The sequence below is a fragment of the Callorhinus ursinus genome, unplaced genomic scaffold (assembly GCF_003265705.2).
Source record: "Callorhinus ursinus isolate GAN/ISIS: 27379988/994484 unplaced genomic scaffold, GSC_fseal_2.0 scaffold4, whole genome shotgun sequence".
NCBI lineage: Eukaryota > Metazoa > Chordata > Mammalia > Carnivora > Otariidae > Callorhinus > Callorhinus ursinus.
The window spans coordinates 155,842,137-155,854,891 of NW_027397066.1; positions in this window are offsets into that span (position 1 = coordinate 155,842,137).

Here is a 12,755-nt window from a genome sequence, read left to right on the forward strand (position 1 = left end):
AAACACTGGACAAACCTTTAGCAAAACTTTTCAAGAGAATAAAGAACAGAATACAAATAAATAATTGCATCAATTGGACAATCTTACCCAACCACATGTAGTAAGAAAACTATAACTATGTGCTGACAGTTTGAAATTCACATAAAATCAACAAATACATGGGAAAATCTAACATCAGAATTGACTCAAGAAAAATTAAAAAGCTTGAAAATTCTGTATCCCTTAAAGAAATGTAAATGATGGTTAAAAATTCGCCATCATAGGGGTGCCTCGGTGGTTCAGTCAGTTAAGCTTCCAACTCTTAGTTTCAGCTCAGGTCATGTTCTCAGGGTGTGAGATATAGCTCCGCATCCAGTTCTGTGCTGCTTAAGATTCTCTCCCTCACCCTCTTCCCCTCCCTGCTTGCACTCTCTCTCTCTTTCAAAAAAAAAAAAAAATTCTCCATCCCAAAAGCAGTATGCCCAAGTGATTTTATAGGTAAGTTCTTTTTTTTTTTTTATTTAACATATAATGTACTATTTGTTTCAGGGGTACAGGTCTGTGATTCATCAGTCTTACACAATTCACAGCACTCACCATAGTACCTACTCTCCCCAGTGTCCATCACCCAGCCACCCCATCCTTCCCACTCCCCTCTACTCCAGCAACCCTCAGTTTGTTTCCTGAGATTAAGAGTCTCTTATGGTTTGTCTCCCTCTCTGGTTTTGTCTTGTTTAATTTTTCCCTCCCTTCCCCTATGATCCTCTGTCTTGTTTCTCAAATTCCTCATATCAGTGAGATCATATGATACTTGTCTTTCTCTGAGTGACTTGTTTCACTTAACATAATACCCTCTAGTTCCATACATGTCATTGCAAATGGCAAGATTTCATTTCTTTGATGGCTGCATAATATTCCATATATATATATATATATATATATATATATATATATATATATATATATATACTACACCTTTATCCATTCATCTGTTGTTGGACATCTAGGCTCTTTCCTTAGTTTGGCTATTGTGGACATTGCTGCTATAAACATTGGGGTGCATGTGCCCCTTCAGATCACTACATTTGTATCTTTTTGTATTTGTATTTGTAACTACTAAATACCCAGTAGTGCAATTGCTGGGTTGCAGGGTAGCTCTATTTTCAACTTTTTGAGGAACCTCCATACTGTTTTCCAGAGTGGCTGCACCAGCTTGCATTACCACCAACAGTGTAGGAAGGTTCCTTATAGGTAAGTTCTACAAAACTTTCAAGGAATTGATTATTCCAGTTGCACACAAACTCATTCTAGCAGTAGAAGGAAAACATTTCCCATATTATTGTATGAGGACAGCATAATCCTTATTCCAAAACTAGATTAATATATTCTGTGAAAGGAATATTACTGGCTTATTTCACTCATGAATACAGGTGCAAAAATCCTAAGCAAGATATTTGCAAATTAATTCAGCAGTGTATATAAAGGATTATCATAACCAAGTACAATTTATCCCACTAAAGCAGGAGGGTTTTAATAACAGAAAATCCTTAAATGTAATACACTACATTAGCAAATTAAAAAAGAAAAATCATATCATTGTACAATATATGCTGAAAAAGTATTTGTTGGAATTCAATATTAATACATAATAAAAACTCTTAGTAAATTAGAAATAGAAGGGAACTTCTTTAAGCTGATAAGGAGAGCTATTTTTTTTTCATAATGTCCTAAAGCAAACATTATCCTCAATTTGGAAACGCTAGGATTATTTTCTTTAAAAGCAAGAGCAATTTGATCTCACTTCTAACAATATTAAATAGGTAATCTTAGCCAATGTAATAAGACTCAAAAGAGCAAATAGAGTTACAAGGATTGGAAAGGAGAAAGCAAAATTGTCACTATTTACAAATTATGTGATCATTTACAAGGAAAATCTGAAATAATTTACTGAAAAATTTATTTAAAGTAACAGAAGAGCTTAAAACTGGCTGGTAAATATATATGTTTGCGTGTGTGTTTATGTATATATTTGCATATATATACAAAAATTAGTTGCATTTTTAGACAACAGTGGCAGACAACTAGAAAACATAAAAAGAAGGTAGCATTTATAATAGTCTCAGAGAATATCAAGAATCAAGGAATAAGACTAACAAAATATATGGAAGATGAGAGATGCTATATGAAGCTTAAATAAATAGAGAGATAGAACATGTTCTTAGCAAGATTTACTATAAAAATGATTGTTCCCAAATTGAAGCATAGATTCAATGCAATTCCAATTAAAATGCCAACAGTGTTTGTTTGCTTTTAGAATTTGATAATATTATACAATGTATAATAAAAAGTAGAAAGCCACAAATAGCCAGGACACTTCTAAATAAGAAGTATATAGAGAAGGCACATGCCCTAAGTAGATATCAGGAATTATTATAAAACTATAGTAATTAAAACAGTACATATTGATACACAGATAGACAAATTGATTAATAGAATACATTAGAAAGACCATAACTAGACCCATGAATATATGCAACTATGGATAAGGGCAAAAGTGGAATATCTGATCAGTGAAGAAAACTAAGTATTGTTCAATAAATGGAGCTAGATACAAAGAGTTACCTACATGGAAAAAGACACAAATAAATTCTACCTCACTTCATAGCCAAATATCAATCCAGATGAACCAAGGACATAAATGCAAAAACAAAACTTTAAAACTCTTCACAAAAAAAATAAAGAAAATACCCTTTGAATCTCGAGGTGAAAAAAATATTTTTAGACAAGATATCAAAAGGGACTATAAAGGAAAAGACTGATATATTTAACTATATTAAAATTAAGAACTTTTTGTCCACCTAAAAATGTCATAGCTACTGTGAAATGACAAGTTGAAAACTGGGAGAAGATATGACTATGCACACAACTAATAAAGGATTTGTATCAACACCATATAGAGATCTCCTATAAAGCACAAACAATTCAACATAAAAATGGGCAAAAGACACGAACAGGCATTTGAGAATAGGAAGGCCATGTGACCATTACACACTTGAAGATATGTCCAACACCTTTAGCAGACTAGGAAATGTGAATCAAGGCCATGATAAGATACCATTTTACACCCATTTAATTGGTTAAAAATGACAATACCAACTGCTGTAAAGGATGTGAATCCATAGGATCTCTTTTACATTGCTGCGGGAATAAAATGGCAAAAAGTTTGCCACTGTCTCTTGAAGTCAAACATTCATATATGTTATGACCAATGACTTTCCTCTTTGCTATATACCCAAGAGAAACTCCTGCACACTTTCAACAGGAAATATGTATAAGAATATTCATAGGAGGACGGTTCACAATAGCAAGAGCCTGAAGTAATCCAAAAACCCATCAACAGAAGCATAAAGAAAGAGCTGTGGTATATTCACACAGTGAATAGCATATTACATATCAGAAAAACGAACTACTGGGGCACCTGGGTGGCTCAGTCGGTTAAGCGGCTGCCTTCGGCTCAGGTCATAATCCCAGGGTCCTGGGATGGAGCCCTGCGTCGGGCTCCCTGCTCGGTGGGGAGCCTGCTTCTCCCTCTCCCTCTGCCTGCCTCTCTGCCTACTTGTTCTCTCTCTGTATCTCTCTGCCAAATAAATAAATAAATAAAACCTTTAAAAAAAAAAAAGAAAAACAAACTACTGAAACATGTAACAATATCATAATAAATTTTAAAAGTCTTTCAACATTACATTTAACATATTTTATAGTTAAAAACCAACAAAAGTAACACACACATATATACACACACAAAATGTTATGACCATTTAAAAAGGAAATCCATAAAATACACATGAATCAACATAGGAATCATAAATGGTAATGTCAGGTGAGAGGAGACAGCAGAATAGTTGGGGGGGGACACATGATTATATGTAGGTTATTTTTAAGGTCCTGGCTTTAATTTCAAGTTATGGCTTATGGATATTTATTACAGAATTGAAACAAATAAATAAATATTGGGCCATGCCTACATTGATGATGAGAAAATGTCTGAACCAAAGATGATGGTTAATCCATCTAATCATAATTAGGGAAGAATAAGGAACACTTGAGGGGTCTCTGGAGCAGCTCTATCCATAGAACTCTCTGAGATGGAAATGTTCCATATCTGCATTGTCCAATGCAGCAGCCACTAGCCTCCGCTGAGTACTCAAAATGCAGCTAGTACAACTGAGGAACTAAATTTTCAGTTGTATTACTTTGAATTAATTTATATTTAAATAGCCACACAGTACAAACAACTTTCAGTGGTGGGAGAAAATTAGTATTGTTCAGGGATCAGTGAGCAAACTGACCTGGCTTAAGTAAATGGTTCTTAGCAGAACGTAGCCAAAAATAAGGTTGACCAAAAACATAAGTTACTTACCTTGTGAAAAATCCAGCTCACCATCTCCAAAGAGTGGAATATGTACTTTTCTTTCCTCTTCTTGTCTTTCTGCTTAGAGTAGTGTGAGAAGCCTCTTTAATAGCACAAAATTCAACTACCACTTACGATATGCATTCATTCATTCATTCATTCATTCATTCCTAATTTAATTTTTCTTTCTTCCTTCCTAAGCTCCCTGTTTTAGTAAAAGAACAAGACTTCTTGAAAACAAAGAGGACATAAGCCCGTTATTATTTGAGTAAAGTCTAAGTCTGCATGTTTAAATGTATTTACCTCCTTCTTGTTAATGGCATCATTCAATCACAGTTTAGTAGCTTCCAAGTGAGAGGATTAGAAGTGTCAGGGGAATTGCTCACTCAAACCAGGAAATGTGAGGTTTTTAGTTCAAACAGTATCTGAAGGAAGCTGGTAAGCAACAGCTGAGAAGATGAAAGATCAGACCAACACCTCCCTTTGAAGTAAAGACTACTCAGACTGTGAGTATTACAATGTTCATTACTGCCAGCCCTCCAAGTGGCTGTTTGACGCATGCTTTAGAATGTATCATAAAATCTATAAAAATATCAACAAGATGCTTTCAAGTGACACGAAACAGCTAGAGTGCCCTATTTGCAGGGACACTGCTGTTTAAAGGCAATTTGCTGGATTGCTTTCCATCTGGGACCAACGCAAGCGCCTTCCAATCTCTCTCCCTCCCCCCCACAACCACTACCCCTTCCTTTCTTGCTCCCTCCTCCCATCCGCAGCTAGAAACTCAGATTTTAAATGTTTCATTTCTGCTTCCTTTGAGGGCCAGGAGGAGAAAATGAAGCTTTTCTTGGCTTGCTTCTCAACTCTCCTAAGAGATTCAGAGACAAAAAGATTGCTTTGGGAAAATAATAATGCCAAATGAGCATTAAAATAATAAATGGGTTTTCTGGAAATTAGGTTCTCAGAGGTCATGCAATTAAAAGTTAGGAGGAAAACACACCTCAGGCTTGATTGGAGGAGACAAGCGAGAACCGGGGCAAATACTTCCAGCATACTTCAAGTTCCATTCAAGGTTTGAAGCAAGGGAGCTTGTTGATTAATCTATTTGCATACTTTCCAGGACTTGATAACAAGCCAGAGTGTAGTATAATTTCATAGGCACTGATTATTAATAATAATGAGGACCGTGATTAGGGCCCTGAATATGGAGGGGGTCACAGCAGGGCGCAAGGCAAACATGAGTCAGCAGTACAATATTATTTGAAAAATAACAAACAAAAGCCCTGAACCGCCTGAGGAGACTTGTGGGTGCCTTTCATTACATGAATGTTGATATATTAGACTTTGTCACGGCACAGGTAAAATCAAGGAAACATATTGCTCATATACTGTCCTCGGAAAAGCTTTATGGAAATTCAAGAACCCTTGGCAGCTCATGTTTCAATTAAGGTGCTTCCCTTGTGACTAGGGGGTCTCTCAGTAAAGCAGGGTCTGTTGTGATTCTTCCCTTCTCCCAGCAACCTCCATCACACAAACCTTGCCCCCAAAACTAAGAAGAATAGTTTATAGAAGACTGTTTGCCTTGCTGAAGAGGGCACAGGGGTTCACAGGTAAAGCAACTGTGCCAAAGATCCAGAGCTAGTAAGGGGCTAAGTTTTGGATCAGAACCTTGGTCCCTATCTCTAGAGAGCCCACCAAAACTCCAACTTCATTTTTTCACTGGGCTAGAAAGCCAGATCTGAGCAAGAGGACAGAACTACATATCACATGGCTGCAAAATCCTGAGGATTTGACAAACCAGCTCTAAAAGCACTACTCTTCATCAGACCAGCAAGCCATTTTTGAAATGAAGTGTCTCACACAAAGGAGTATTTGGTGAGGAATAGAAACAGAGTGCTATTCCAGGCTAATATGTTTGGGTGAATTAAACTGTGGTTGATGTCTTCTTTTGAGGAAATACTTCTCACTTATTCCCCCTCAATCCAAAACAAGCATGAGGATAACATGAGAAGCACTGGTAGACTAACGCATGTGATTCTGTGTCCGAGTCTACGCAAATGCCCAGCTGCAAACTTCACCCATACTCCAGCTGCGGGCTCTGTAATACATCTTTCTCCCAAGAATGTGTTTTGTAACCCACATGCAACCAAGGCCTGCTTAGAGGGTCTCTAAGGTCCTTTCAGATCTCACATTCTCTGGTTCTATAATTTGAAGTTTTCCTTCAGACCTCTTAGCTCTTTTGTTAAGCTTAAAAGATAGTCATCTGTTTCAACTTTTGATTAATTCTGAGCTTTATTAATAGACTGTTATAGCACAATTCCTTTTAAATATGTTCTAAAAGCTTTGCTTTTTAATGCCTCAATCAAACACTTTTTTCAAAGGAATATATCTTCAATTCTGCTTCCTGATAGCAGGCTTTCCTAAGTTGCCCTTTTGATTCTATTACGCAGTAGATGAAAGACAGCCACAAATCCTCCTTATTGAGAGGTGGGGTCTATGTCCTCTCCCCGTGGATCTGAGTGGGCTCACTCCTGCTTAACCAAAGAATACAGCAAAAGCAATACTGGGCTCATTTCTGGGTCTTGGCCTTAAGAATTTGGCAGCTTCCACTTCCTGTCTCAGGAGTATTTGGCCATCATGCTGTGACGGAAACAAAAGAGCTTCCCAGAGGCACCTACATAAAGAGGAATTGAGGCCCCCAGCTGAGCACCCATCTAAATCAAGCACCAACTTGCCTTTCACGGAAGTGTGCCATCTTGGAAGTAGGTCCCCCAGCCCCATTTCAGCCATTCCCAGTGACACTGAATGGACAACAAACCCCTGACCAAATTGCAGATTCACGAGTGAATGAATGTGCTGAGGCAGTTTGTCATATAGCAATAAATACTGCTAATAGTAATGATGATAATGAAGATAATAAAGGTAACATTTCATGAGCATTTATCAGGTTCTAGATATAGTGCAAAGCACTTCACATGAGTTATATCATTTAATTGTCACAACAAAGCAAGGAAGTAGCCAGTCTTATTCCCCTTTATAGAGAAGGAAACGAAAGCTTCATGTGACCAAATACCTAGCCCAAGTTCATTTAGCCAATACGTGTAGACCCAGGTCACCAACCCAAATCTTCCTTTTTGTTCTATGCTGAATTTCCCTGTGTCTTGATGCTCTTGATGACTCATCCTCTGTGTGGCTTTGTCTACTGCCTCTCTGCAAATAATACCTACATCTGTTCTGACAATTCTGACTTCTCACAAGCTCCCACCTGATTTTGTGGGATGATAGGTAAATGTCTCCTTGGGCCTTCCACCTCTGTGCTACCTCTAAACCTTGCAGTTCTCATCTGCAATTCCTTTTTTTGCCACTACTTCCCTTCTAGGTAGTGGGAATCCCACAGGAGATGGGCTAGGTCTTATTCTTCTCAATATCTTAGTATCTGGCACATAATTAGTGGACTCTGCACAAGTGTATTTAACTACATTATTTTCCTGTTTTCACTTCAAATTCATTATGTCCCAAAGCAAGCCATTATCATCTCCATCATCTCCTCTTCCGTATTCCATCAAAGACTTCATGATTCTCATAGTCCTGCAAACTTGGTGGCATTTGACACCTGCTTCTCCTTCAGGCACTGAGTCCTGTCAATTCTTCAAAATGCCTCTCACTTCTCATGTGTTCATTATATTCCCTCATCCCGGTTCCCATTATACTACCTGTGGATTATTGTAATTTTCCTAAAACTGGTATTCTTGCCCCATCTTTTCTCTTCCAATCTATTTTGAACATTTTTTCACAAATGCCAAATGAATCTTTTTAACGCATTGCCTTTATCTCATCACTGCCTTCTCAAAATTCCTCAGTGGCTTGGGACCCCAGGATCATGTGTCACTGTTGAGTTTTATGAATCAGTTAGGATGCTTTCAACTGCAAGTAAAACCCAACTTGTACTGATCTAAACAAGGGTATCTGGAGCTCAGAACTAGGATCCAATGGCTCAGGATTTTAAGGATCTAGTTTCTTTGCATCGCTCCAACATTGGTTTCATGCCATGCCTGGTCTCTCTCATTTATGTTGCCTTGTGGCGGCATTGGGCTACATGTACCCTCGATAACTCCCAATAGATTTACTCCTTGAGGCTTTTTCCTTTCATCTCGTTAGTAAGTTAAATTTGCTGTGGCTTACAACATGTGTTTATTTCTTGTTCATTATACACGTTCAATAAGGGCTGGCTGCAGTTCTGCTTCCTATCATCTTCATTCCAGGATCCAGACTGAACAAGCAGCCCTTATATGGGATGTTACCAGAACCACAGCTGGGCTCACTTTCCTAGATCAAAATGAGCCTCATGACCAAACCTGACACCCATGAGGCCATGGAATCAATGGGATCCAAAGACAAGGGCAGCATTATGGGGAATAATAATAATAATAGTCTCCAGCCTAAACTGAGTCAACATACTTATTCTTGAACCCATCACCAGCAAAAGGGTAGAGATTTTCCTTCTGCCAAGGCACACCCCTTGACCTAAGGGTTAGTTCCCAAGAAGTTTTGCTGTTACCCAATTGGGGAAAGATAGTTGGGGACTTACCATAATGTCCAATATATACTTAGCATTCAAGGTCTCTCATACTATGTCCCAACTCAGGGGTCTAGTCTCCTACTGCTCTCCCACTCATCAACGAGCACTTTCTTCTGTGGACAGACATCTCCAACACTGGTTATGTTGGTTTTTCCACCTGGAATGCCTTCTTCTGGTCTCCCATCCTGGATACACCTACCCACCTTCTAGGAAGCTCCATCCATCACGTCCATCCTCTGACATTACTTCTCCACTAACGTCAAATATCAAACACCACTTACTAACATGAACTCTTAAAATTTGAGATATCCCAAGACCTTAAAAATAGTTTATCTCAGCATCTCCTAAAGGGAGGACACCCCAATCCTTTAAAATGCTTTGTGCCCTCCCACCACAAAAGTAAGTGGTAAAAAATGTGATCAGAAACCCTGCATATGTGTTATAATCTCTCTTAGTTATTTGTAATGTTCAGTAGCACCTAAAATCTCTGAGAGGTTTTTATAAAGTTATTATAACTAAGAAATCAATAATTTTAATAATAAAAACATAAATTATATTAAAGTATTTCTAAAATAAATACATTAGTATATATTTGATAAGATAATTATTATTTTTTAACTAAGACACTGTTACCCTTTGTTTAAATTGGCATTTTCTAAACATGTTTGTCACTGACTAATGTCTTGTAGAGCTAGCAAGTATTCCCTGTAACCCACATTGGCAAATGCTGATGTAGGCCAAACCTCTCATTTAATAGACTACATTACTGAGATCTAGGTAAGTCTAGTGACTTATCTAAGGTCACACAGCAACTGTGGTGAAATAGAAAGAGAGGCAGCCTTGGAGGAAAAAGTCTCAAGAGTATGTCTATCTTTTATTTTTTTTAATTTTTTATTGTTATGTTAATCACTATACATCATTAGTTTTTGATGTAGTGTTCCATGATTCATTGTTTGTGCATAACACCCAGTGCTCCACGCAGAACGTGCCCTCTTTAATACCCATCACCAGGCTAGCCCATCCCCCCAACCTCCTCCCCTCTAGAAACTTCAATTTCTTTTTCAGAGTCCATCGTCTCTCATGGTTCGTCTCCCCCTCTGACTTACTCCCTTTCATTCTTCCCCTCCTGCTGTCTTCTTCTTTTTTTTTTCTTAACATATATTGCATTATTTGTTTCAGAAGTACAGATCTGTGATTCAACAGTCTTGCACACTTCACAGCGCTCACCATAGCACATACCCTCCCCAATGTCTGTCACCCAGCCACCCCATCCCTCCCACCCCCCACCACTCCAGCAACCCTCAGTTGGTTTCCTGAGGTTAAAATCTCCTCATATCAGCGAGGTCATATGATACATGTCTTTCTCTGATTGACTTATTTCACTCAGCATAACACCCTCCACTTCCATCCACGTCGTTGCAAATGGCAAGATCTCATTCCTTTTGATGGCTGCATAATATTCCATTGTGTATATATACCACATCTTTATTATCCATTCATCTGTTGATGGACATCTTGGCTCTTTCCACAGTTTGGCTATTGTGGACATTGCCGCTATAAACATCGGGGTGCACGTACCCCTTCGGATCCCTACATTTGTATCTTTGGGGTAAATACCCAGTAGTTCAATTGCTGGATCGTATGGTAGCTCTATTTTCAACTGTTTGAGGAACCTCCATACTGTTTTCCAGAGTATTTGCACCAGCTTGCATTCCCACCAACAGTGTAGGAGGGTTCCCCTTTCTCCACATTCCCGCCAACATCTGTTGTTTCCTGACTCGTTAATTCTAGCCATTCTGACGGGTGTGAGGTGGTATCTCATTGAGGTTTTGATTTGGATTTCCCTGATGCCCAGCGATGTTGAGCACTTTTTCACGTGTCTGTTGGCCATTTGGATGTCTTCTTTGGAAAAATGTCTGTTCATGTCTTCTGCCCATTTCTTGATTGGATCATTTGTTCTTTGGGTGTTGAGTTTGATAAGTTCTTTATAGATTTTGGATACTAGCCCTTTATCTGATATGTCATTTGCAAATATTTTCTCCCATTCTGTCGGTTGTCTTTTGGTTTTGTGGACTGTTTCTTTTGCTGTGCAAAAGTTTTTTATCTTGATGAAATCCCAATGGTTCATTTTTGCCCTTGCTTCCCTTGCCTTTGGCGATGTTTCTAGGAAGAAGTTGCTGCGGCTGAGGTCAAAGAGGTTGCTACCTGTGTTCTCCTTTAGGATTTGGATGGACTCCTGTCTCACGTTTAGGTCTTTCAACCATTTGGAGTCTATTTTTGTGTGTGGTGTAAGGAAATGGTCCAGTTTCATTCTTCTGCAGGAGAATGAAATTTTCCCAACACCATTTGTTGAAGAGACTGTCTTTATTCCATTGGACATTCTTAACTGCTTTGTCAAAGATGAGTTGACCATAGAGTTGAGGGTCCATTTCTGGGCTCTCTATTCTGTTCCATTGATCTATGCGTCCGTTTTCGTGCCAGTACCATACTGTCTTGATGATGACAGCTTTGTAATAGAGCTGGAAGTCCGGAATTGTGATGCCGCCAGCTTTGCTTTTCTTTTTCAATATTCCTGTGGCTATTCGGGGTGTCTTCTGGTTCCATACAAATTTTAGGATTATTTGTTCCATTTCTTTGAAAAAAGTGGATGGTATTTTGATGGGGATTGCATTGAATGTGTAGATTGCTCTAGGTAGCACTGACATCTTCACAATGTTTGTTCTTCCAATCCATGAGCATGGAACGTTTTTCCATTTCTTTGTGTCTTCTTCAATTTCTTTCATGAGTATTTTATAGTTTTCTGAGTACAGATCCTTTGCTTCTTTGGTTAAATTTATTCCTAGGTATCTTATGGTTTTGGGTGCAATTGTAAATGGGATCGACTCCTTGATTTGTCTCTCTTCTGTCTTGTTGTTGCTGTATAGGAATGCCACTGATTTCTGTCCATTGATTTTATATCCTGCTACTTTACTGAATTCCTGTATGAGTTCTAGCAGTTTTGGGGTGGAGTCTTTTGGGTTTTCCACATACAGTATCATATCATCTGCAAAGAGTGAGAGTTTGACTTCCTCTTTGCCGATTTGGATGCCTTTGATTTCTTTTTGTTGTCTGATTCCTGTGGCTAGGACTTCTAATACTATGTTGAATAGCAGTGGTGAGAGTGGACATCCCTGCCGCGTTCCTGACCTTAGGGGAAAAGCTCTCAGCTTTTTCCCATTGAGAATGATATTCGCTGTAGGTTTTTCATAGATGGCTTTTATGATATTGAGGTATGTACCTTCTATGCCTATACTCTGAAGAGTTTTGATCAAGAAAGGATGCTGTACTTTGTCAAATGCTTTTTCTGCATCTATTGAGAGGATCATATGATTCTTGTTCTTTCTTTTGTTAATGGATTGTATCACGTTGATTGATTTGCAGATGTTGAACCAGCCTTGCAGCCCAGGGATAAATCCCACTTGGTCGTGGTGAATAATCCTTTTAATGTACTGTTGGATCCTATTGGCTAGTATTTTGGTGAGAATTTTTGCATCCATGTTCATCAAGGGTATTGGTCTGTAATTCTCCTTTTTGAAGGGGTCTTTGTCTGGTTTTGGGATCAAGGTAATGGTGGCCTCATAAAATGAGTTTGGAAGTTTTCCTTCCATTTGTATTTTTTGGAACAGTTTCAGGAGAATAGGTATCAATTCTTTAAATGTCTGATAGAATTCCCCTGGGAAGCCATCTGGCCCTGGGCTTTTGTTTGTTGGGAGATTTTTGATGACTGCTTCAATTTCCTTAGTGGTT